Raw genomic sequence first — 26,879 nt, forward strand, 5'->3', positions numbered from 1 at the left:
GACTTGTTAACAATTTTATACTTACCAATTATAAAATAAATTTTCAATATTGCCCCTATCATAGTATGGCATAATAAATTATCAATTGTTCAAGATAGTGTGTAATGAAATGTTAAATAAGTTAGTTAAATAAGTGCAAATTGCTGATATATATATATATATATATATATATATATATATATATATATATATATATATATATATATATATATATATATATATATATATATATATATATATATATATATATATATATATAATATATATATATATATATATATATAAATTTTTGACGGTATCATTATTTATATTTGTGTATTAATATAAAAAAAAATTTAAAGATATATTAAGACAATGAAGCAAAATTAGTTCTATTTAAAATTGTTTGTTTTAAGTAAAGATCAAGTTGTTAAATTAAGTATAAAATATGTAAGTTTTTAAGTTAATGAAATTTTTATGATGAAATTAATAAAAATGATAAATTGCATTGATTTTAATAAAAATAGTATAATAAACTGAAATATTCTTTTTAATTATATTAATGGAATAATTAAATTAAATAATAAATAAAATTATAACAGTGAATAAAAAATATTATATTGCTGAACTAAAGTGGTAATTATAAAAATAAAAATAAAAACTAACATCACTACAAGGAATTTGCCCTGTACCTACAGTCACTTAAAATTGTTTTAGCTACGAACAACACTTTACCATCACTAAAATTATATTTTTATTTTATGTTATTATTAATTATTATATCATTATATTATTTACAAGATTATCTTTTATTTTACAAATAAAAGAACACACAGTTTTACCAAAAACAAAAAAAGACTCATACCCCAAAATCGTTCGAACTTCAAAATCATTTAATCGCTGGAAGTCTAAAATTAGTCAATCGTTCAGCCTCAAAATCTTTCTAATCGCCTAAATCTCAAAATTGTTCGTTCCTTATTTCAATCTCAATTGATTCAGCTTCAACTTAAATCACTTGAATCGTATCAATTACTTAAACCTCAAAAATTAGATTTCGATTGCTTCAACATTAAAATCAATCATTTGAATTGCTCAATCATCAAATCTTTTGTGCGAGTCTTATTTATCGTATCAGGTTATATAGTTAAAATAATTCAATTTGATGTTTTCGCCATAATATTGGCCTCACCTTCGTCGACACAAATCAGGTACTATAAGCTTTTTAAACTAGTTTAAAAATAATTTTGAATGGTGATCTGACTAGTTAATTCATCTTAAATTTGTTGTTGTGATTATTGTTGGAAATCTTGGAATAATGACAATTTGAAGTGGGAATTAGAATGATTTATTGACATTAAATGAGCACAAATAAGAATTAATATGGAACTGAATTTGAAAGAATTCATTTTAGTCCCGCATAGGAAGGAACACAAACATTAGTTTCAATTTGGCCAAATGGGTTGGGCCCCAAGGGATACCAAATTTTATAAAGGAGTGAGAACCAAGCCATCTAGACACACGTGTGTGCACCGTCGGTCGGCTCGGCTCGGTCCGGTCTAGATGAATTAATTTTTTAGAATCCGAATTTGTGGAATTTAATTAATTACGAAGTAATTAATTTTAATGGTAGAAATTAATTATTTATTACTTGATTTTGTGGAAATTAATTAATATTAATTAATTAATTAATTAATTATGATGTGTCACTCATCAAAACCTAGTTTTAACGTAAGTTCTGACTGAGTTTGACTTGCCCTCCAAAATCGACTCAAAGCCTAACTTGCTGACCAAGCAAAACGACTAGTAATGGGCCTGAAAGTTTCAACTCCCTCCCACGATTTTCGCTCCGCTCAGTTGAATCCCTTGCCTATAAATAGAGTTCATCAGTTTGTTTGCAACTCACTCCAGATTTATGAACCTTTCATAATCTCTTTTCTCCCTCTCATTCTTTTCATCTCAAATTAATTTTTCTGTTTTGTTTTTTCGAGTGGCTTTTCGCGCCATCTACGACCGGATTATTTCCAGATACTCTAAGTGGTTTAAACACCATTTAAAGGTTTATTTCTTCAAATGATTCATTACAGTGCAAGTGATAATCGTCATTTTGAACGGGCTACTTTATCCTAGAGACGTCGTTGAAACTCGACTAGATTGCATAATTATTGGTAGTACGGAGAAACGTCATAAAGAAATCGACTTAGTACCCGACTCAATCCGATAATTTTCTTCGTGGCAATTTTTCCAAAACCGAAAACAAGAATTTTAAGACGCTGCTTTAAATTCCATGGCTACTTAGGAAATTATCGGTACTACTACGGCCACTGCTATCTCTGACAAACCACTCAAATTTGAGGGGTCTCACTTCAAACGTTGGCAGGCTAAAATGAAAATTTTCTTAACTTTAAATAAGGTTTGCCCATGTTATGACTGAGGATATCCCCGTTACTCCTTTTAGATCAACCAAACAAACTAATGGTAAGAACTCTGCAGATTCAGATGGAATTGCTAAAACTGCTGAATCTGTTGTGAGTAATTTACAGCTCAGGAAAGAAATCACCTTATGGCATGAGAGTGACTATCTCTGCAAAAATCAAATTTTGAACGGTCTTGCTAACGATCTGTGCAGTTACTATAGTAATTGCAAGACTGCTAAACATGTATGGGTTGTAGAAGAAATGTGATACTAAAGAAGCAGGTGCAAAGAAATATGATGTCAGCCGCTACTTGAACTATAAGATGGTGGATGAAAAGTCTGTGAAAGCTCAAAGCCACGAAATTCAAAAAATTGCTCTTGAAATCATAACTGAGGGTATGCCCCTCTATGAATAATTTCATATTGTTGTTATAATTAACAAACTATCCCTGGTTGGAAAGATTTCAAAAATTTACTTCAACACAAAACAAAAGAGTTTTCAATCGAGAGTCTGATCACTCTCATCTGAATTGAAAAGGAATCTAGGAGACAAGATAAAAAAGATGAAGTCTTGGTTGTTTATAACAACAAAAGGAGATTTGGTGCGATTCTGAAGCCTACGGGCAAACCATTAAAGAATCAGAAGTGCAATGTTGTAAAACGAATTAAGAACGGGAATCCCTCAAGGGCCCCATATGCTCTGATTTCTAGACAACAACCACCACCTCAGAGAAATGACGCTCGGTCTTCACTTGCTTTAATTATGTAAAACCGGGTCATATGGCTAAGAAACGTAAGAGCATGCCTAAACATGTTGGCTTTAATGAACAGGTTAACCCGACTAATGAGCAATTCATTGCGATGATCATCGAAATCAACATGGTTGGTGAAAGTGATGGTTGGTGGATAAACATTGGCACCTCTCGTCATGTTTTTTTATGATCGTGTTATGTTCAAGACATACACAAACGCTGAAGATAAGAAAGTGTTGTTGGGAGATGCTCACGCAACTAATGTTGTTGTAATTTAAGATGTTGAGTTGAACTTCACCTTAGGAAAGACTTTAATCTTGAAGGACGTCATGCATGCTCTTGAAACTAGGAAGAATCTTGTTTCTGATTTTCTTTTAAATAAGGCAGGGTTTAGTTAGTTCATTGGGGAAGATTTGTACACCATTACTAAGAATGATATTTTTGTTAGGAAATGATACGCCACTGATTGCATGTTTAAGTTGAATGTTGAATTGAATGAAATTTATTCTTTGTGTGACTTTAATATTTGGGATGCTAGACTTTGTCATGTTAATAGGCAAGTTATTTCAAATGCAAACAACTTAGGCCTAATCCCTAAATTAAATGCCAATGGTTCAAATAAATGTGAGTATTGTAGTCAAGCTAAAATAACTAAGACTTCTCATAAATCAATCATTAAAGAATTTGATCCCCTAGATCTTATACACTTTGAAATACACTTTGATATAGTTACGCATACTTAGATGGAACTTTATCTAGAAATAGTAAATGTTATTTTATCACTTTTATTGACGATTTTTATGATTATACTTATGCGTACTTAGTGAAGAATAAAAGTGAAGCGTTTGACATGTTTAAGATGTATGTAACAAATTAAGAATCAACTTAGTAAGAAGATTAAGAGACTTCGTAGTGACATGGGAGCTAAATACGATTTTGGGTTGTTTAATGATTTTTATATTAAATATGGAAATGTACATGAAACGACCGCTCCATATTCTCCTGAAATGAATGGTAAAGCAGAAAGAAAGAATAGAACTCTTACTGAACTTTTTGTTGTAATTACGATGACTTCTGGTGCTGCACCTCACTGGTGGGGGGGAACTTTTATTAAATGTTTCCTATGTCAAGAATAGAGTTACTAAGTCAAAAAATAAGATCTTTCCTTATGAGATATTAAAGAAAACACAATCAAACTTGTCTTATTTGAGATCTTGGGTATGTCTGACTTATGTCAGAATTCCGGATCCAAAACGAGTTAAACTCGCTAGTAGAGCCTATGAATGTGTATTCATTGGGTATGCAGCAAACAGTGAGACATATAGGTTTTATGGCCTAAATGCAAAAGTGATTATATAATCAAATGATGTTGAGTTCTATCAAGACAAATTTCCTTTCAAATTGAGAAATAGTGGGGGCACTCAATCGAGTCACATTCATGAGCACAGAAAGCAACAATAGTGTAGAAACAAAACTTCGATGAAGTAAAAAAGTAAGAGTTACTAAAGACTATGTGCCTGATTATGCGGCTTATAATGTAGAAGAAGATCCAATAAATCTTCAAGAAGCCTTGTAATCTCTGGATGCAGATTTATGGCAAGAAGCTATTAATGATGAGATAAAATCTCTAGAATCTAACAAGAACTGGCACTTAGTAGACTTGCCTCTTGGTTGCAAACTAATCGGTTGTAAATGGGTTTTGAAAAAGAAACTAAAACCTGATGGAACTATTGATAAATACAAGGTTCGCCTTGTAGTCAAGGGTTTTAGACAAAGAGAAAATATAGATTTCTTCGACACCTTGTCTCCAGTCACTAGAATTACATCCATTAGGGTACTGATTTCAATAGTTGTTGTTTATAACTTAATGGTACACTAAATGGATGCTAAAAAATCTTTTTTAAATGGTGACTTAGAAGAAGAAAAATCTATATGGAACAACCGGAATGGGTTTGTGATCAATGGACAAGAAAACAAGGTCCTAAGCAATGACATGAAAAGTTTGATAACTTAATGATATCGAATAAGCACAAAGTGAACAAAAGTGACAAACGCGTTTATTACAAATCTGAGAGTCGTAGTTGCATTATCATATGTCTCTGTGTAAATGATCTACTAATCTATAGATCAAACATTCAGACCATTAATGACATGAAATCATTGTTGTGCAATAACTTTGACATGAAAGACCTCGGAGAAGCAAGTGTGCTCCTTGGTATCAAGATCACGAGATCCGAACAAGGAATTTCATTGGATCAATCACATTATATGGAGAAGATCTTAAAGAAATATAAATACTTTGGTTGTAAATCTGCGTGCACACCATATGATCCAAGTGTGAAACTGTTTAAGAACACTGGTGATAGTGTCAGGCAAACAGAATATGCGGGTATCATTGGCAGTCTTAGGTATGTCACTGATTGTACTAGACCCGACATTGCATATGTCATAGGATTGTTGTGTAGGTTTACGATTAGACCGAATAACGAGCACTGGAAATCTATTAAGTGAGTCATGATGTACCTTAAAAGGACCATGGATCTCGGCCTACATTATCATAAATTTCCTAATGTACTAGAAGGGTACAGTGATGCAGATTGGAACACCTTATCAGATGATTCCAAATCTACTAGTGGCTATATATTTAGCATAGCTGGAGAATCTGTATCTTGGAAATCAAAGCAATAGACTATCCTGGCTCAATCCACAATGGAGTCTAAGATTATAGCACTAGCCATAGCTAGTGAAAGTTGGTTAAGATGCCTGCTAGCTGAGATTCCTTTATGGGAAAAACTTATGCCAACTGTGTTGATCCACTGTGATAGTACAACGATTATTGCAAAAATTGAGAACCATTATTATAATGGTAAAAAACTTCAAATAAGAAGAAAGCACAACACCATCAGAGATTGTATCTCTAAAGGAGCTGTAAGAGTGGATCATGTACGCACTGATGAAAACTTAGTAGATCCTTTGACGAAAGGATTAGCTAGAGAGAAAATCTATAATACATCCAAGAAGATGAGACTAATGCCTATAAAGAAATGAGTTGCTCATGATGGTAACCAGACCTAGATGACTAGAGATCCCAAGAAATAGGTTCAATGGGTAATAACAAATTATGAGTAATATGAGATGATCATGCAAGTGAAGCATGAATCCTGATGTAATAAGAGGATGGGATAATATAAGCTCTTAATGAGATTTATACTCTGTATGAGGGAGTATCTGGGCTACATGAGTACTCTTGATAAACTCACCTTTATGATTGTGGAACTTTGGTCGGTTCCCATGGAATTGCGAGGTAGAATTCCTAGAGTATTCACTAAACCGGGATACACCTGTAGGGCGATTAAAGCACGAGCTATTAGAATACACGTTAAGAAAAGGTTTGTGCGAGTCTGATGTCTGAGATAGAGTTCAAGACAATATTGAGATTCTTGTTAAATTAGAATCCTACTTTCTACGCAAAGGTTCAAGTCGTAGACACCTTTGTTTATGCACAATCTTAGAAACGTTTGATGATACTTCTGTAACACTTTTTTAAATTCAAGTGGGAGATTGTTGGAACATTATATCAATATTCAAATATAGGAAGATGAATTTGAAAAAAGTTCCTCAAGTCAAGTCCCACATTGTGTGTTAGTTGAAAAAATTTCTTAGTCCCACATTACATAGGTGAAATATATTCCCTTCCTCACTTCATTATATAAGAAAATTCCTTATTTCATTCCAAAACACGTCAAAAACCTATTTTGAGTTTTTCCTTCCTCACTCTCATAACTCTGCATCTTTCGAATTATCGAAGCGCCAACTTCTCCCCATTTCTTTCTACTCGTTGAATTTTCAAGTATTTTCTTGAATTCTCTTTAAATAATTATGTTAATTTCTCCTTGTTTGAGTTGAGCAATTATCAAGTATAATTTTTTGATTATCTTTAGAGAATTATTTGAATTTCTCTTTGTTTGAGAAATCATTTTGAGTGGTCAAATGACCATTATTGAATTCTCTTTGGAGAATTATTGTAATTTCTCTTGGTTTGAGAGATTATTACGACTTTTCGTTATACCAGATACTACGAGTGATATTTATACCATATTCAGATGGTTTTTGTACCATCAGAGAGTGTATTTCTAGACCGATTATCTACTGTGTAAGTAGTAATCATACATTATAGAACTTGATTGTTTTATCCTGGAGATGGCGCGGTAGTTCGACTACTTTTCATAACTTTGGACAGTTCCGCGAAACGTCCTAAAGAGAGCGGCCTAGTACGCGACTCGACCCGATAATTTCTTCTGTGACTAATTTTCAAAATCATGAAACAACAATGCAATTTATCGTTTTTATTAATTTCATCATAAAAACTTACATATTTTATACTTAATTTAACAACTTGATCTTTACTTAAAAAAAACAATTTTAAATAGAACTAATTTTGCTTCATTGTCTTAATATATCCTTAAAACTTTTTTTTATAAATATCAATAAATTATTTATATTAATACACAAATATAAATAATAATACCGTCAAAAAAAAATAAAATATATATATATATAAATATATATATATATATATATATATATATATATATATATATATATATATATATATATATATATATATATATATATATATATATATATATATATATATATATATATATATATATATATATATATATATATATATATATATATATATATATATATATATATATATATATATATATATATATATATATATATATATATATATATATATATATATATATATATATATATATATATATATATATCAGCAATTTGCACTTATTTAACTAACTTATTTAACATTTCATTACACACTATCTTGAACAATTGATAATTTATTATGCCATACTATGATAGGGGCAATATTGAAAATTTATTTTATAATTGGTAAGTATAAAATTGTTAACAAGTGTAGCAACCTAAAATAGATGTTTGGTGGTATACTCAGCACATAGCAGTCCTGTAATTGTTTAAAGTAGATAATAGGTAAAAAAAAAACTAAAAATAACTAGCTTCAGTGATACAGGAACCAAGGTAAAGGGATTGACAAACCAAAATCAGAATTTGTGTGTAAAAATCAGACTTCGTATTGTATGTATTATAATAAAAAAAATTGTTTTTTTTAAGATTTATTGAATAATTAATATATTTAATTTATATTTTATTCAAATATATTATTTATTTAATGAATTTGAAAAACAATTTTTTTCATAAATAAGATTAGAGGAAGTACAAACTAATCATACTTTAGTTTATCTAGGCATATCTTTCATAAAGAGAGATATCTTTTACAGTTTTATCTTTCTTTCAAGATATTAGTTTCGTCTCTTTTTTCCTGCAACAAATTTCCCTACAAATTCAATGTTGCAACTACACCTTTATAAACTCTTCATAGTAAATAAGATTTTAAGCAAATAGGTCTAGGAGCAACAAAAAATGCAAGGAGCAAAAGGAAGAATATTATGAGAGCAAAGACAGAATAAAAGTGTTAAAATCATATGTAACACAAACGTTTGAAAATAGATTAATATATAATGAAAGACAATACAATGTTTCGGCTCGGCTCAAAAAGATATTTATCAAAATCTATTTCAATCATTAACATGTCTTGATATTTCAAATATACACAATCTTCCAATAATTTTTTGTTTAATTTTTTGTTTAATATTTTGTTACATTCAATTCAATTGCTTTACTTACTTCTCACACTTTACATAACTTCTATTGGTATGTTCTTTTCTTTGCATGCTCGTTCATATTGCATAGAAATTTTTTATGACTTCTATTTATTGTTTCATAAGTCTGTCTAGGGGTGGAAAAACGGGCCCGGTCCACTGGGTATTCGTTTTGGCCGCACTTTAGTGTGGGACGGGTCAAAGATTTAAGCCCTCACCTTTTAATGTGTCAGTTCCGTTCTGTCCCATTTTTTTCGCGGCTTTTTACGGACACATATTTATATAAATTTTTGTATTTTTAGGATTAAAGAGTGCAGTGTCCGTGAACTTTCCCCACCCACTCTCATATTTTTCGGGGCGGACCTAAATTTTAGGCCCACATCCTTAACTATGACCTTCCGACCCCGTTTTTTTTGCGGGACGGACCTAAACGGGGCAGGCATGCCACCCCTAAGTTTGTCCAATATTTGTCTTACTATGATATTTCCTCATGGTAAAATAAATTATGCTTCTGGGTGTGATTTATGCATATAATAAATATGGTTAAATGTTTTTTTTATTGTAGAGGAACATCTTAGTATTTTTATAGAAATTATGCAAGCCGTCACAAATAAAAAAGGTAAAGTATTTTTTTTATGGTTATGGGATACTGAGAAAAAATTTCGTATGGAATACATTTTCCGCTATTATACGTTGTAAATGAGATATTGTGATCAATGTAACGTCAAGCAAAATAGCAAGATTATTGTTACTTGCAGAGAGAACTACACATTCCAAATTCAAAATTTTAGTTTTATGTGTATAATCTTAGCTAATCTCTTGAAAGTAACAAAACTCATTAAATGGGATGAAACAACCACGACAAATAAATTTTGTTTTAAAGCTCTTGACAAGTCATTGAAGGATATAATGAATGATGATAGTGGTGAATGTAACCAAACTTTTGGAGATAAAGTTTTCAATTTTGGTGGAGATTTCAGACAAATTCTACCCGCCGTACCAAGAAATACTATGTCTGATAGTGTGCATTCTAGAATAAATGTCTCATATATTTGGGATCATCGCTAACTTTTTAATCTAACAAAAAATATGCGGTTGCAAAGTGGCTCAAATTTAGTCAATTCCAAAGAAATTCGACAATTCTCGAAATAGATTTTGTAAGTCAGCAATGGAAAATTTCATAATCCAACTATGGATATGTTGAAATACTTATTTCATAAGAGTTACTAATTAGAGATTTTGGGGACCTAATTAAAATTATTGTTACAAATACTTATTCAAATCTCATTCAAAAGTACACAAATTTAAAATTTCTTTAATATAGAGTTATTCTTGCATCAACTATTAAAATAATCAATGATATTAATGACTACATAATAAATCTTCTTTTAAATATATTTTTATTCAGGTTAATATTATATATATATATATATATATATATATATATATATATATATATATATATATATATATATATATATATATATATATATATATATATATATATATATATATATATATATATATATATATATATATATATATATATATATATATATATAATAATATAATGATGAATGTTTTATCAATTGGAATAAAAGCCTCAAATATATTAGAAATGCATAACACTTAAGATATTACTGCATGTGTGAATTATACATTATTGGAAAAGAAGCTTTGGCATTGAATATTTATATGATGAATATAATAAACTGCATGTGTCATCCCGTTTTTAACAAAAGCAAAAGCAGAATATGATTAAACAAACTATATTACTAAATTGAATTGAATTGCATAATAAAATAATTGAACTACTTGAATGATAAATAAATTGAACCATTTAATTTAAATAATTCTAATTCAGTTTAAAATCGATTCACAATCAATTTTTTTTATAAACTGTTTTAATTATATAAATAAGTTTTTTTATAAAAAGAAAAAGAAGAATTATTGAGAGTAAAAAAATATAGATATTAAAAAATATTTATAATTATGAAAAACAAAAAATATTTTCTTGAAAATTAAAAATAAAATTATAAAAAAAGTATAGTTATTTTAGGGAAAAAATCTGAAAAGAAACATTTTGTATTCCATAAAATAAAGTAAAAAAAAAATCTGAAAATAAATTTTTTTATTCATTAAAAAATATAATTTAATATAAAAAAAATTCAGAAAAATAAAATGTTTTTGTTTTTTGAAATAGAAAAATTCTGGAAAAATAATTTCTTTTCCCAAATTTTAAAATTTATTATTCTGAAACTTTTTCTATTGAAAATAAATATTTTTTTTTTATATTTCCAAAAAAAATTATTTTGAATTTTTTCCCAAAAAATTAAAATTAAAATATTTTTGCCAGAAATTTAAAAAAAAAATTATTCCGATTTTTTTCAGAAAAATAAAAAATTTAAATTTTTCTATAAAAAAAAAAGATTTTTTTAAAAAGTAAATATTTTCAAATATTGTAAAAATTTTTTTTTTTATAAAATTAAAAAAATTGATTTTAAAAGTGTTCAAATTATAAAATTGGTTTATAATTGCAAACTGATTATAAATTAGTTTATAAACACAAACTGATTACAAGTTAATTTTATACTGAATTGAAACCATTTTAGCATTTAACTGTGTTTTTATTGAAATGATTATTAGAAACTAACATGAACTATAAATGTAGTTTGGTTCAGTGCAGTTCATAAACCATGAACACCCATGAGGTCCTTAATTCAAGACTTAAGACCAAGAGAAACAGAAAAAAAGTTCTATCATGTTTTTTTTGTAAGTTTCTATCATGATTTTTATCAACTTATTGATGGCGTGAAAATTTTGTCATAGTAAGCCTTCTTATTCATTTAAGAAGAAATGAAACTTGTTTCAAAGGAGAAGTTAGAATCTAATGTGCAAGGTGTCCCAACAAATTTTGTTTATTGCTACCATTGTGTTAATAATTATATATTTCTGGAGAACTTAAATAATTCAAGAAAAAATAAGTGTCGTTTAGAGATGACTTAAGTCTGGTGGAAAATTATGACACAATAATAAACAAATATACAACGGATATAAAATTCTTTACAATTGTAGGAACCTTGGGGATCAACAACAAATATAAGACGACAGATCGAACAGATAAAGACACAAAAGAACACCGATATTTTTAACGTGGAAACCCCCTCAATATGAGGGTAAAAACCACGAGTCATCCAGATTAAATAAATGACTCCATTACAATTAATTAAGGGTATAAGAGAGTCTTAAAGTGATTCACAAATTAGTGCTAACAACCGCAAATCATAAAGAAAACTAGCTTACAAATAAGAATAAAAAACTAAAAACTTTCCCAAATTTGCAGCTTCAGTGCGAAGCAGATAACTCTCACCTCAGACGTTGTTTTGAAATTTTGAACAATCAAAAGTTAGATAAATGTGTTATGAACATGCCCTCCAAATTTGAACTCAATCTGACGGTTAACTAATCGGAGATTGTCGATTTAGTGAGATTGCTTGAAGAAAAACGAGAATGGGTTTCTCTCCTCTTTTCTCTCTTTTGAATCCTTATTTTCTCTCTATCTATCTCAATCCTAAATTGATCCTCTCCACTTAAATAAGTGAGACAAATTGACTAATCATATTTGAGCTTTTCTCCACATAGGAAGGGAGCCCAAACCCAACAAACCTCCCCCTCACAACTATGTGGAGGAAATCACTAAACCTGCGATATCACAACAAGCTTCAAATTTTCCTCTTGGTAATGTTTTAGTCATCATATCAGAACCATTATCATCTATATAAACTTTAGCTAACTCAATAACTTAGCATCCAAAACATCACATATCCAATGATATCTCACATCAAGGATATCTCACATCAATGTGCTTGGACCTAATATAAAAAGTTGAATTCTTACCAAGATGTATAACGCTTTGACTATCAACAAATAACACATATTTGTCTAGAACAAGACCAAACTCCTGCAAAATCACCATGAAGGAAAGTCGTTTTCACATCTATTCGCTCAACCTCTAAATCAAGAGTAGCAGCCAAACTCAACACGGTTCTAATTGATGACATCTTTACAATAGGTGAGAAAATATCATTAAAATCAACACCCTTTTTTTACGGAAACTTTTCACCACTAATATGGCTTTATATCTTGGAGACTTAGAGTTGCTCTCATGTTTAACTCTATAAATTCATATGTTTTCCAAAACCTTTTTGCCTTTAGGAAACTTCACTAAATCATAAGTGTTATTATTATGAAATGATTTCATCTCATCATTCATTGCATCCATCCACTTTCCATGACCTCTTGAAAAAACTTGGGTTCACCCTCATCAGTCAATATCACATACTCATCAGAATTATACCTTATAAAAGGTTGTCTCTGCTTGTTAGACTTTCTAAGTTGAACTTGAGATGATTCTGGAGCTTCACCAAGACTTTCATCCTGTGACACATCGCTCTCCCCTTCACCATCATTATTTGGAATATTTACCTCATCTATAAGTTATTTATCATCAACATAATCATATGGCTCGCCATTGTGATCATTACCACTAATAGCATCCAAATTATGACTAGGTAACCGAACAAGATCAACATTAAACAAACTGATATCTTTCTTGGGTGTAATCTTTTCTACCTTATCAATGTCTTCAATAGTTTGGTCTTCCATAAACATCAGATCGCGACTTCGAATAAGCTTCTTCCCTACAAGATCATATAACTTGTAACCAAACTCAACTTTCCCATAGCCGATGAAGATACATTGTTTTGACTTTGCATCCAACTTGGATCTTTCATCCTTTGGAATATTCACAAAAGCCTTACAACCAAATACTCTCAAATGACCATACTTGACATTTTTTTCAAACCAAATTTTATTAAACTTCATTCTTCAAAGAAATAATATGAGTGGGATTAAGAACATTCACTGTCGTGTAAAGTGTTCCGCCCTAATAATAATTAGGCAACTTAGCTTCAGAGAGGATACACCTTACTCTCTCAATTTGTGTTTGATTCATCCTCTTTGCTAAACTATTCAGTTGAGGAGTTTTAGGAGGAGTCTTTTCATGTGCAATACCATGTTGCTTGCAATAGGAATCAAATGGTCCACAATGCTCTCCACTATTGTCTGAATGGACACATTTCGGCTTCTCGCTTATTCGCCTCTCAACCAAATCATGGAATTCTTTGAACTTTTCCAGCATTTGATCTTTTGTATTCAAGGCATAAACCCATAGTTTCATGAAGCAATCATCAATAAAGGTAACAAAATAAATTGCACCACTAAAGAATTTTACCTTTAATGGACTACAAACATCAGAATGTGCCAATTGAAGTAACTTTGACTTCCTTGAAGGAGGATGTCTCTTGAAAGATAATCTATTTTTTTTATCATCCATACAATGATAACACTTCTACAAATCTACATTCTTTAATCCAGGAAGAACATCCTTTTTTGGCTAAAACATTCAGCCCCTTTTCACTAATATGACTAACTCTTCGGTGCCACAAAGATGCTTCCATGTCGATAACATTCACATAGTCCCTAGCAACCAAAGCTTATGTCCAATATAATTTAGGAATCTTTTCCCCTCTTGCCACAACTAAGTTACATTTATTGAGTTTCCACTTTCTAGAACCAAAGTGATTATCATAACCACAATCATCCAGCATATGCACAGAGATCAAATTAAAGCGGACATCTGGAGCATGTTTGAAATCTATAAGAAAAATTACATTCCCATGTTGGTTTGAAAGCAAACATCACCAACACTAATTACCTTAGATACAACATCATTACCCATCTTCAATACTCCAAAATCGCCAGAAGTATAAGATGTGAAGAAATCCTTCCTTGGTGTAACATGTAATTGATAACGCGAAAATGTATCGTATATTTGACTTGACTTGCATTTCTCTTTACTTGTTTTCCATAGCATTACACCGTACTTTGTGTTTATTTCAGGTATTTGTCGAATAAGAAGTGTTTATGCAAGCAAAGCGGGAAAAGAGCAAAAAGGAAAGAAAAAGAGAAGAAAATGAAGCAAATGAAAGAAGGTGGCGCCCACCACCACAAAGCAAGGTGACGTCCACCACATGAAGGCAAGGTGGCATCCACCATCAAATGGAAGGTGTGGCTCCAACCCCCTGAAACAAGGTGGCTCCCACCACCAAATTAAAGGTTTAGCGCCCACCACCAAGCAAGAGTGGCGCCCACCACCTAGCAAGGTGTGACGCCCACTACCTAGGGTTGTGGCACCCGCCACCAAACCCATTCCTCCTTATTTTTCTCCATGTTTTTCTCCACGTTCCATTTATCTCGGTCAACCAATCGCTCCCACTAAGAGGTCTTCAAGGCTACTTTCAAGGCAAGGAGTGAGGAGTATATATTAGGGCTTCAGTCTTCAAAGACCGGGGGGTCAGTTTTATCCAGATTTTTGTTGTTAGCATTTTAAGCAGATATTTACTTGCAAAGTGATAGATTCTCCACATCGGGGACTATTACGACTTTAGTTTTAGCGATTGAATTTGATTGTAACTGTGTACCCGATTTATCAAGCGTGCCGACATTATTTGAATTCAAGAACCAACATTAATTCCAATTTTTCTGTCTATATTCCAGGTTCTATTTTAATTGATATTTTAATTGCTTATTCCTTGTCTTATGTTTAATTATCATAATAACATGTTTGTTCTCGAATCCATTTCTGGCTAAACAAATCGATATCGGTATGTAAAGACCGTCGAAACAACGAGATTCGTAAATAGTTGGTGTTGACTTGTATAAAATATTATTTTCTGGTTATAGTTTCTTGTTCTAAATTCGAAATTGTTTTCGTACGAGAGTACAAAGCGAACAAAGGTTACGTTCAATAAAAACGAGAGTTTGAGGTTTTAACCGGATAACTGAAACTAGGCATTAATTATAAATACAACGATAGCGCTTTAGGATTAATTAGACTTTATTTATTTCCAAAAGTTACTTTTAACTCAAATGAGACAGCGAGAGCGAAGCATTCTGGTTTAAGAGTATAGTCCGAGTCAACAACACGAGAGTGTAAGATAAAGTCTTTTAAATAAATAATTTCTACTGAAGAGTATTTTTATTAGAAGTAATTCATATTTAGTTGTACTATTTTCTTAGCCCCTAAGTTTGTTAGAGGGTATTTTAGTACTTTATCCTATTCTAGTAACCCTAGTTTTAGCTTATAAATAGGGTGGCAATCATTGTAACTTTTATCATGTTTTGTAGCCGTCATTCTCTTAATAGAATATTTCCGTTCATCATTCATTCTACCTTTGCACCAACAATTGGTATCAGAGCGCTCCGGTTCGGATTCATTGGGAAACACGGGAAACACGAGTGAACGTGAGGTCTTGTGTGTTTGATTTTGATTCTTAGATTCGTGTTGAATCTTGAACAAAATCTGATCAGAATTTTAATTCTGTGGGTTGGGAAACACTGTGAGAAATCTGAGTGTACCGTGCAAGGTAGAAAGATGAACGGAAACGGCAACATGAACACCAAACTTCCAGTATTTGACGATAAAAATTGGAATCGTTGGATGATCCAAATGCGTGTACTGTTCGGTGCTCAAGATGTTCTAGATCTTGTCACTGATGGTTATGTTCCGGTAGCAGCAGATGCGACGGGTGAACAGAAAAACGCGCAGAAGGAAGTAAGGAAGAAGGATCAGAAAGCATTGTTCTTCATTCATCAATGTGTTGATGTAAATGTGTTTGAGAAGATTGCAGATTCAACGACAGCAAAGGCTGCGTGGGACACACTGGTTAGATGTTATGGTGGTGACGCATCAGTGAAGAAGGTGAAGCTTCAGTCCTTGAGAAAGCAATATGAGAATCTCAACATGAAGAATAATGAGAAAGTTTCTGAATACATCTCCAGAGTGATTCTGGTCACTAATGAGATGAAAGCGCGTGGAGAAACTCTTTCTGAAGAAATAATCATGGAGAAGGTATTGAGATCCCTTACCTCTCAATTTGATTACATTGTGGTAGCAATAGAACATTACAAAGATCTGAGCACCATGAGAATTGAAGAGCTGCAGAGCAGTCTAGAAGCGCAAGAGTTGCGTTTGACTGAGAGAACTTCTGAAAGGGAAGTAGAGCAGCAGGCTCTGAAAGCAACTTCTGATAGGAGGTATCAGAAGCAGTCAGAAGCTAGGAGAAGATCTGATGGTGGTCAGAAGTCAGAAAGCTCAACCTCTGATAGACAGAAGAATGCTCAGAAGGGAAAAGAGAAGTATGACAAGAAGAAGATCCAATGTTATTGTTGTAAGAAGTTTGGTCACGTTGCTAGAGACTGTTGGTCAAACAAGGAGAGAAAATCAGAAGAAGCAAATATAGCCAGAAGTTTTGATGACGAATCTGTGCTATTGATGGCCTCTGAATCTGATGATATGGATCTGATAGACTGGTGGTATATGGACACTGGTTGTTCAAATCATCTTATTGGAAACAAGAAATGGTTGGTTGACTTTGACTCTGAAAAGAGGACAAAGATCAGATGTGCTGATGACAAATATCTTAATGCAGAAGGTATGGGAAATGTCAGAGTGATTCTGAACAATGGGAAAACAATATTGATTCAGAACGTGTGGTATGTACCTGGCATCAGAAGCAATCTGATGAGTGTAGGACAATTAATTGAGAAAGGTTTTTCAGTTACCATGAAGGACAATCTTCTGAAGTTGTATGACTGCAATCAGAAGTTGATTATGGAGTCAGAACAGGGAAGGAATAGAACATTCAAGGTGAATGTCAGAACTGCAGACTCAGAATGTCTTAGTGTAACAAGTGCTGAGAAGGAGAGTGAGTTGTGGCACAGAAGATTTGGTCATTTGAATTTCAGAAGCTTAAAACATCTGAATTCAAAGAAGTTGGTACATGGAATTCCTGTAATTAAGAAGCCTGAAAAGTCATGCAAAGTTTGCATGGAAGGAAAACAACCACGATTGCCATTTGCGTCAGAAACTGCTCCAAGAGCAAAACATGCCTTGGGAGTTGTACATTCTGATGTGTGTGGTCCATTTCCAGTAGCATCGATTGGAGGGAATAAATACTTTGTGTTATTTGTTTATGAATTTACAAGAATGACATGGGTATCCCTTATTAAGTTTAAACACGAGGTGTTTGATGAATTCAAGAAGTTCAGAATGAAGGCTGAGAATCAGAGTGGTCAGAAGTTGAAGATTCTTAGAATTGACGGTGAAGGTGAGTATAACTCCAAAGAGTTCCAGAAGTTCTGTGAGGAGAATGGAATTGAGCATGAGGTTACTGCTCCTTATACCCCTCAACACAATGGTCTTGCTGAAAGAAGAAACCGCACTTTGCTTGATATGGTGAGAAGCATGCTAAAGGAGAAGAAACTTCCTCAGAAGCTCTGGGGAGAAGCTGTTGCCACTGCAACGTATGTACTCAACCGATGTCCTATGAAGAAGTTGAAGGAAATAGTTCCAATACAGAAGTGGACTGGAGATAAGCAAAGTGTTAGTCATCTGAAGGTGTTTGGCTCTGTTTTCTATAAACATGTTCCAGAAGCCAGAAGACAGAAGCTGGATGATAGAAGTAAAGTGATGATTCTGATAGGGTACCACAGTACAGGTGCATACAAGCTCTATTGTCCAGAAACCAACAAAATTGAATTCAGCAGAGATGTGATTGTGAAGGAATCAAAATTTTGGAATTGGGATAAGTCTCAATCTGATTCTGATGTTAGAACTTTTGAAGAAAGGTCAGAGTTAAGAATTTATGAAGTTGGAGTAAACTCTGACGTTGATTCTGATTCTGATAGTGATTCTGACTCTGGAGAAGACTCAGAAGATGAAGGTGACTCTGATGATCCAGACTCTGATGACCCAGACTCTGATGGTAATCCAGATTCTGGTGGCAATTCAGACTCTGGAAATATGCCAGCCCCTGAAGATGGTCAAAGCTCTGAAGGAAGTCAACCATCTGAAGCTAGAAACTCTGAAGCTCAAGACTCTAAACAAAATCAGAGACCACAAAGAATCAGAAACATCCCCAGAAGATATGCAAAATTTGACATGCTGCAAGACACTAAAGTAGACTCTGAAGGAGAAGTTATTCAGTGTGCCATGTTAGTAGACTCTGAACCCATAAGTACAGAAGAGGCTCTTAAGCAGAAGCTCAGGCTGAAGGCCATGAAAGAAGAACTTGATGCTATAGAGAGAAACAAGACTTGGAAGCTGACAGAACTTCCAAAAGACAAGAAAGCCATCAGCGTTAGATGGGTTTTCAAGAAGAAGTTAAAGCCAGATGGTTCAATTGGAAAACATAAAGCAAGGTTGGTAGCCAGAGGATTTCTACAGAAACTTGGGCTGGATTACTCTGAAGTGTTTGCACCTGTAGCAAGACATGAAACAATCAGAATGGTGATTACAGTAGCTGTTAACAGGAATTGGCCTCTGATGCATTTAGATGTAAAATCTACATTTCTGAACGGTCCATTAGAAGAAGAAGTTTACGTGTCACAACCTTCTGGATTTGTGAAAAAGAATCAGGAAGGGATGGTGTACAGATTATACAAAGCTCTATATGGATTGAAACAAGCACCCAGAGCTTGGAATCAGAAGATTGATTCATTTTTCAAGAAGCAAGGCTTTCAGAAATGTGAGATGGAGTACGGTGCCTATGTTCAGCATACTTCTGAAGGAAATATGACTCTGGTATGTTTATATGTTGATGATATACTGCTGACTGGAAGTTCTGAACAGGAGATAGCCAAGTTCAAGAATGTTCTAATGAATGAATTCGAAATGACTGATCTAGGCAAAATGACATACTTTCTAGGGATGGAGTTCAGATACTCTGAGAAAGGTATTATTTTGCATCAGCTCAAGTATGAATTAGAACTTCTGAAGAGATTTAATCTGAAAAATTGTAAGATTGCTGTCACACCTTCTGATACAAATCAGAAACTGGATTTTGACTCTGATGGAAAGGATGTGGACGCTACAACCTTCAAACAGTTGGTTGGTTCTCTGAGGTATTTGTGCAATACCAGACCTGATATTTGCTATTCAGTTGGGATGGTTAGTAGGTTCATGAGTAAACCTAAGTGGTCCCATTACCAAGCTGCTGTCAGGATTCTGAGGTATATCAAGGGAACTCTGAAGTATGGAGTATTATTTCCTTCTGGAAGAAAGGATGAGTCAGAACTTCTGAGTTATTCATATTCTGATTGGTGTGGAGACAGAGTTGACAGAAGAAGTACGTCTGGGTACTTATTCAAATTTCTGGGAGGTCCCATTTCTTGGTGTTCCAAGAAGCAACCTGTTGTGGCGTTGTCAACTTGTGAAGCTGAATACATTGCAGGTGTTGTTACTGCATGCCAAGCTGTGTGGATTCTGAATCTATTGCAGGATCTGAAGATTAAAGTAAACAAACCTCTAAAGCTGATGATTGACAACAAGTCTGCAATCAATCTTGCTAGAAACCCAGTGTTGCATGGGAGAAGCAAGCACATTGAGACCAAGTATCATTTTCTGAGACATCAAGTTCAGAGGGGAGTGTTAGAAGTTGTACACTGCAGCACTCAGAAACAGTTGGCAGATGTTCTGACGAAAGCTATCAAGACTGATCAATTTCTCAGATTAAGGGATGGAATTAGTGTTACAAGTTTTGATGGAATATGAATTAAGGGATGGTATTAGAAGTAATTCATATTTAGTTGTACTATTTTCTTAGCCCCTAAGTTTGTTAGAGGGTATTTTAGTACTTTATCCTATTCTAGTAACCCTAGTTTTAGCTTATAAATATGGTGGCAATCATTGTAACTTTTATCATGTTTTGTAGCCGTCATTCTCTTAATAGAATATTTCCGTTCATCATTCATTCTACCTTTGCACCAACAATTTTGACGTTTAAGATTACACCAACTTTTATCGAATCCCCGAAGTTTGATTTGTTACACACCGATATCCCACAATTAAATATTTTTATTAAAACTCTGTTTTCGTTAGTAGTTATTTCTCATCGCCCCTCAACCCCTAGAGAAATCATCAGCCATAGATTTACGTAGTAACATTAGATAACGGTAAGTTCGATTATTAGTCATTTGGATTCGATAATCTTTAAAATTACGCGATACGACTGTGCACTAGCAGTCACGAATCCTATAGACATACTAAGTCGCGATCAAGTTTTCGGCGCCGTTGTTAGGGACTAATTTAGTCGATATCGTAACTCCAGTGTTGTGCAGTATAGACTAAGGCAAACAAAACTATTTCCCTTTTTAATTTGTCGAGTGTATGCCAAGTACTCTCTCTCAAGGCGAGAAATTAAAACTACCATTCGACGAACCAGAGTGTTATCTAAGATTAGAACGCAGGATACGAGAATACCGTATCCAGTTCAATCTTCCCGATCCTAATATCCATATTCCTTAACCAATTATAGAATCAAAGATAGCTGAAGGACCGCAAAACCATCCTCTCAAGGAGACATGGAAACATAACCCGTACCCGCGGGTATCCACCCGAACCCGCCCCGAAGTTGACGGGGAAACCCGCTTTGACTGGGTTTGGGTTTTCCCCGATTATAAAATATGGGGACGAGTCGGGTAATGGGGACACCACCCCGAATCCGTCCCGTTTATTTTATCATGTAGATTATTATTTATTTTTGATGATTTAGAATATTAAATAAGTGGCCAATGTTTTAATATTTTGATTTGTATTAATTATTTAAAATATTCAAAGTATATGTATGGAATTTTTTTAGATAGTTTAATTTTATTATTTGTAATGTAATTTGATTTTAAAAATAAATAAATATTTCTATTAAAAAAATTGATTTCACTAAATGGATGGTGGCGGGGCGGGGATACCCGAACCCATTTGGGGTGGGTTTGGGTTTTAATTCTCCATCCCCGTTTGTGTTTGGGGCGGGGAACGGGGATTGTTTGGGGATTAGGCTTTGGGTTTGGGTTTGGGGGAGGTAAAAACCGTCCCCGACCCGCCCCGTTGCCATGCCTACTCTCAAGTACTATGCCATCCCTTAGCAGGATGAACCACATAACAGCATCGTTGCCCTTGCCATAGAGGCAAATAATTCGAGCTAAAACCTTCGTTGTTTTCAATCTTACAGCAAAACCAATTTTCCGGTAGTCCCATGGAGGACCCAAACCTACATTTGTCAGTGTTTTTGCAATACGTAGATACGGTGAAAGCGAATGGTGTTAGCCCCGAAGCTATAAGACTACGTCTTTTCCCTTTCTCATTAAGAGATAGAGCTAGAGCCTAGCTCCAGTCTCTATCATCCAACTTTGCCACTACGTGGAACGAGTTGAAGAAAGTTTTCTTAGCACGATATTTCTCACCTAGTAAGACGGTTATGCTAAGAGCCCAAATAAACGGGTTTAAACAAAAAGACAACGAATCACTTTTTGAAGCTTGGGAGAGATACAAGGACATAATGAGGCTTTGTCCACATCATGGTCTATAAGAGAGGTTGATCATCCATACCTTTTACAACGGTCTCTTGTACAACACAAGATTGACAATAGACGCCGCCGCAGGTGGCGCACTGATGAATAAAACCTACAATGAGGCTTATCAACTTATCGAAAGTATGACCCAAAATCACTACCAGTGGGGAAGTGATAGAACCTCCATAGAGAAACCTCCAACGAAAGTCGGTATGTACGAAATAAGCAGTCTTGACCATGTCAATGCTAAGGTAGATGCTCTCACTCAAAAGATAGAAAACATGACCATAACACCCACAACCACCGTGGCTGTCGTAGCTCCGAGCTGCAAGTTATGCGGAGTTCTTGGGCATGCTACCCCTGAATGTCAACTTTTGGCAGGAATCTCCACAAACCAAGTGAATTATGCTCAAGGAAACCCTTACTCAAACACCTATAACCCAGGCTGGAAGAACCATCCGAACTTTTCATATAAAAACAATAGCGCATTGTATGCACCTAGCCAAGCACCTGCTGTACTACCAGGATATCATAAGGCTGCCACAACTGCTCCAAATGCTCCTAAGAAGTCAAACCTTGAAATAATGATGGAAAACTTCATAGCTACCCAGGCCCAAACAAATAAGGATTTCCTAAATCAAAACATACACACTAGTGAGAAAATTAAGTAATTAGCAAACAAAGTAGACGCTTTAGCCACCCATAACAAAATGTTAGAAACATAAATTTCGCAAGTGGCATAACAATAAGCACTTACTGCTGCCCCTGTAGGTACATTTCATGAACAGCCATAACCAAACCCGAAAGGTCATGCAAATGCTATTACACTACGAAGTGGGACAAAATTGGACGAACCAACCAACCCTAGATTTCAAAATCCAACCATGCACCAAGACCCTGGTAAAATAATTGAGAAGGAAAACGAACTAAAAGAAAATAAAAGCAAAGATGCCATAGAGAAAGAATAACCATATGCGCCTCCACCACTGTATAAATCTCCTATCCCGTATCCTCAAAGATTTGCTAAATCCAAAAGTGTAGGGAAATTCAAGAAATTTGTAGAGCTTCTGAAACAATTGAATATCACAATACCCTTTACAAAAGCCATCACTATAATGCCCTCATACGCTAAGTTTCTTAAGGAGATCTTATCTAACAAGAAGAAGATCGAGGATAACGAAACCGTTACACTTACTGCTGAGTGTAGCGCTATAATTCAAAACAATATGCCTCCTAAGCTGAAAGACCCAGGGAGTTTCTCCATACCCTGTGTAATCGGAAATTTTGTCATAGACAAAGCGTTATGTGACTTAGGAGCCAGTATTAGCTTAATGCCCTTGTCCATATACGAAAGGCTTAAAATAGGAGAGTTGAGACCAACTAGGATGTCCGTACAACTAGCTGATCGTTCTGTTAAATTTCCCATAGATATGCTAGAGAATGTTCCAGTGTGCATAGGTCAATTATATATTCCTACTGATCTCATAATCATGGACATAAAGGAGGATTCCAATATCCCTATCATATTAGGAAGACCATTCTTAGCTATTGCCGGAGCCATTGTAGATGTAAAGAAAGGCAAGCTAACCTTTGAAGTTGGTGAAGAAAAAGTCGAATTTATATTGACGCAATTCTTAAAAGCACCAGCTTTAGACGATATATGTTGTCTGATAGATGTCATCGACGAATATGTAAGAGAAATGGAGAATAAACAAACCTCATACTCTGAAATATTGAAAATTCCAATGCCTCCTATTTTTGAAGATGAAAATTGGCGTCAGGAATACCAAGATGACAACCTAAGTGAATGTCTAGCACTGACACCCAATCATATGCCTTGCCCGAAGAAACCAACATTAGAACTTAAAATGCTACCAAAAAATTTAAGGTACGAATTCCTAGACACTAAACTCGAGCGATCTGTAATAGTTAATGCAGACTTAGGGCAGATAGAAACCGAAAAACTCCTACATGTTTTAAGAAAATATCCAATTGCTTTAGGCTATAATATCTCAAATCTAAAAAGAATAAGCCCTTCGATATGCATGCATCTCATTATGCTAGAGGAAGATAGTAAGACCTCTAGAGAGCATCAAAGAAGGATAAATCCCGTTCTGAGTGATGTAGTAAAAAGAGATGTGCAAAAGCTATTAGAAGCAGGGATTATCTACCCGGTATCCCATAGTCAATGGGTCAACCCAATACATGTCATACCAAAGAAGGGAGGTGTTACAGCTATTAATAATTAAAAAGGTGAATCTATAGCACAAAGAGTTGTGACTGGAAGCAGAATGTGCATTGATTATAGGAATTTAAACAAAGCCACTCGAAAGGATCACTTTCCTTTACCTTTTATTGATCAAATGCTTGAACGATTGGCTAAGCATTCTCACTTCTGCTATTTAGATGGTTATTCATGATTCTTTCAAATCCCTATTCTTCCTGACGATCAAGAAAAAACAACCTTTACTTGTCCTTATGGTACTTTTTCCTATCGATGAATGCCATTCGGACTATGTAACGCTCCCGCAACATTCCAAAGATGCATGATGTTAATTTTCGCTGATTTTATAGACAACATCATGGAAGTATTTATGGAAGATTTCTATGTTTGTGGGCATAGTTTTGAAGGATGTTTATCGAACCTAGAAATGGTACTTGAAAGATACGTAAAAGTGAATCTCGTGTTAAATTAGGAAAAATGCCATTTCATGGTCCGACAAGGAATCGTACTTGGACACATAGTGTCTGATAAGGGGATTGAAGTTGAAAAAGCTAAAATGAAGTTATAGAAAACCTTTAACCTCCGAAAACCATAAGAGAAATACGAAGTTTCTTAGGACACGCTGGTTTCTACCTTAGTTCTCTTATTTTTAGCCCCGCCCCAAACACAGGTTGTTCCAGTGGGACTGTTCAATTTTGCCTATTTAATATGAAGTACTCTTTTAGTTTTGCCCAACTAGCAGACCTGCTACAATTCCCCCACGGGGATGACGTAGTATGTGAGGTCCCAGATACTGATGGTTGGCAGCATGCTAACCTTTCTTGAGGGCAATAACAGGTATCGTAACATACAGTTTTAAGGGAAACAAAGCCCCTTTAATTCACAATCAGGTTATACATTATTTCCGCCCACTATTGGCCTGCACTATTTTTGGCCGATCCAACTCTAACAAGGTGAACGAGAAAGAATTCTTCTATCTGTTCACCACATTTATGCCACAAAAGGTCAATACCGTCCCTTTTATGTTCTGTCACATACAGGCCATAGTCAACGCGAGAAGAGGACCAATTATTTTTGGCGGTTTAATAACCTCAATAGCCCGAGTCCTAGGACTCGAAGAAAAATTCTCCTGCCTAACACCGCTCCCGCCTCGTGCCATTGATATTGACATGACAAGGAGCATGAAATTGGTAAAACGAAGGCAGGACGGTAAATTTCACATAATGGTTGCAAATAGTGTTTTTCCGGATTTCATCCTCCCCAACCCAAATCGCATAGATGTGTGCAATCCAGAAAATTATTGTTATATTCATGATCTGGTGCCTAACCCAGTCCCCACGCACATTCCTGAGAATGTAGCTGTTGGCGGGGATATCGATGAGGATTATGCTCAGGAGCCAGCCGCTCCTGCTACTGACACACACCCACACACCACACACGTTTATTCTGAAAATGTTGCAGGTACATCATCCAAGCATAGGCCCAGAAGAAGAAATGTAGCACCTGCCACTCTTTATGACATCTATGTTGAACTGTTGCGGCATAGCGAATTAGACGCTCAACGCGGCCAACAAATTCAAAACATGGAAGTTCAGCAAACCGAGATGATACAAATCCTTTTCCAGATACAACATGACCAACATGATTATGCTTTCAGGAATGAACATAACATGTCAGGTTTGATCAATGAGATGGTAGCTTTGACAGTGCGTGTGGAAGATCTACAAGACTATACCTTTTATATGGGTACGCCACCTTACCAACCTAGAAATGGTAGACGTGGACGAACACGTGGCAAAGGCCACCAGTAGCAGATTTCCCAGGTTCTACCTTCCTTTCCTATCTTATGTCGTTGCATTAGGGACAATGCTCGGTTTAAGTATGGGGGAGGAAGCTTTACCGCTTTTATTTATTGCTTTCTATGTAGATTTAACTAATTTTGTTTCCTTTGTTAAATTGTTAAGTGTTAGTTGAGTCAAATATCAATGCACTGTCGAGTCTTTATGCGTGGTTTCCGTTATTTACTGATTCTCCCATTTTCTTAAGCCATACCAAACTTTTGCGAAAATCTTGACTTAGAAATACAGTACATCTTTTGAAAATTCTAAACTATAAATAAAACTTAGGTTGGAATTGTAGAGATTTGGAAAAACTTTACAAGATCGATATCGTTTTAACACCTTAAATCTCCCAAGTATAAGATCGATTTGAGTACTTGTCATGTCGTAGCCTTAAATTCTATCCTTTAATATTCCTTAAGTAGTTTATCTAGCAGTCAACACCATCCTAAGCACACACTACGCAAGAAGTCGATGCAAATAAGTGTATGATCTCAG

The 26,879-nt window shown here is 34.2% G+C and overlaps 1 non-coding gene across 1 annotated transcript; it reads right to left on the minus strand.

The window, feature by feature from the left end:
- Nucleotides 1-22,225: 22,225 nt before the first annotated feature.
- Nucleotides 22,226-22,332, minus strand: LOC127108575 (small nucleolar RNA R71). Its single transcript, XR_007796102.1, has one exon. It is a non-coding gene; the product is annotated as a small nucleolar RNA R71 (small nucleolar RNA).
- Between the last annotated feature and the right edge of the window lie 4,547 nt (nucleotides 22,333-26,879).

The sequence above is a fragment of the Lathyrus oleraceus genome, chromosome 7 (assembly GCF_024323335.1).
Source record: "Lathyrus oleraceus cultivar Zhongwan6 chromosome 7, CAAS_Psat_ZW6_1.0, whole genome shotgun sequence".
NCBI classification, from domain to species: domain Eukaryota; kingdom Viridiplantae; phylum Streptophyta; class Magnoliopsida; order Fabales; family Fabaceae; genus Lathyrus; species Lathyrus oleraceus.